A 1241-nucleotide genomic window follows, 5' to 3' on the forward strand; every position below is an offset into this window, starting at 1 on the left:
CCTCCACCCCAGTACCCCTCTACCCCACCACCTGTCCCTTTATGACCTGTCACTTTGTTACTGGATTCAACCATTGGCAACACTCAGGTCAGAGGTAAGTTAGGCAACTTGTACCCAGTACCCCCAGGCCTTTCTTCCATTTGCCCTGCAGGCTGGGGTGACTACAGCCTTGTGTTTTCCAAACCTTGTCCCATCCCTTAGGGTGTCCCCGCACTCTGCAAGCCCTGCTGTAAATAATTCCTTTATTAAATTCTGTAAATATGTCCAAGATTGCCCCAGCTCCCCAGAGCACCTGTGTTTATCTTACTTTGCTCTGTGTGTATGGGTGCTCTGTGTGCACGTATGGATGTGTAGCATGTGCTTGCAGTGTCTGTGGAGGCCAGAAGAGGGTATTGGCTCCCTTGAAACTGGAGTTACGGACAACTGTGAGCAGCCAACCCAGGTCCTGCAAGAACAGCCAGTGCTCTCAACCACTGAGCCATCTCTCTGACCCAGAGCACCCATGTGCTGCTCTGTCTGAAGGGACAAGAAGGTGGAGTCCCTCCTCAGTGGCCTTAAACTCCTGTGGAGGAAGCATAGATCCTTAAGAGGCTAAAGAGGACCTCATAAAGTGTGGGGTGTCTGGCCAAGCAGGGAAATCTAGACTGATTAGACATGGGGACTGCCATTCCGGAAGAAAATGAGCCCCATTTTCTGGTTCTGATTTAAGGGGGTGAGATGGGGTTAGGGGAAGGGGGTAATTACAAAGAGCCAAGGTGGGAAAGGGGACTGTTAAAAAGAATGGCAGTGTGCCATGATCATGACCTTCTGCTCAGCACCACAGACAGAAGCCTCAGGTTCTTGGGCAGCCTCTAGCTCTGCCACAATTAAATGCCTACATCCTGGGCCTACATCCTGGGCCTACATCCTGCACAGGGCTAAGGCTGAAGTGGCAGAGTGGAGTGTTCTTTCTTATTGGTCTTCTTATATTTAACAGTGTAGATAAGTTCGAAGCACACACATTTTCTTCCAAAGGACCCGGCAAAGCTACTGACTTTTGGAGTGCCACGAAAAAAAAAAATGACAAGAAAAAGCAACCTTTTCCAGAAGCGGCCCTTTCTGGAAAAGAGTAAAATGGTTGCTCACTTCCATTCAGTTTTCAGACCTTTACACTTTACACTTCCCAGGACAGCAAAATGACACAGTTTAAAAGGGAGAAAAGGAGGAGGGGAAGAGAAAGATGGAGCGGGGGGGGGGGGGGG

General features: G+C 49.6%; 1 protein-coding gene across 2 annotated transcripts in view; it reads right to left on the minus strand.

Moving 5' to 3' along the window:
- Positions 1-1241, minus strand: part of Tll2 (tolloid like 2) — a 124439-nt gene that overhangs the window by 3757 nt on the left and 119441 nt on the right. The window lies entirely within an intron of this gene.

Source organism: Mastomys coucha, unplaced genomic scaffold (assembly GCF_008632895.1).
Source record: "Mastomys coucha isolate ucsf_1 unplaced genomic scaffold, UCSF_Mcou_1 pScaffold21, whole genome shotgun sequence".
In the NCBI taxonomy this organism is placed as follows: Eukaryota; Metazoa; Chordata; class Mammalia; order Rodentia; family Muridae; genus Mastomys; species Mastomys coucha.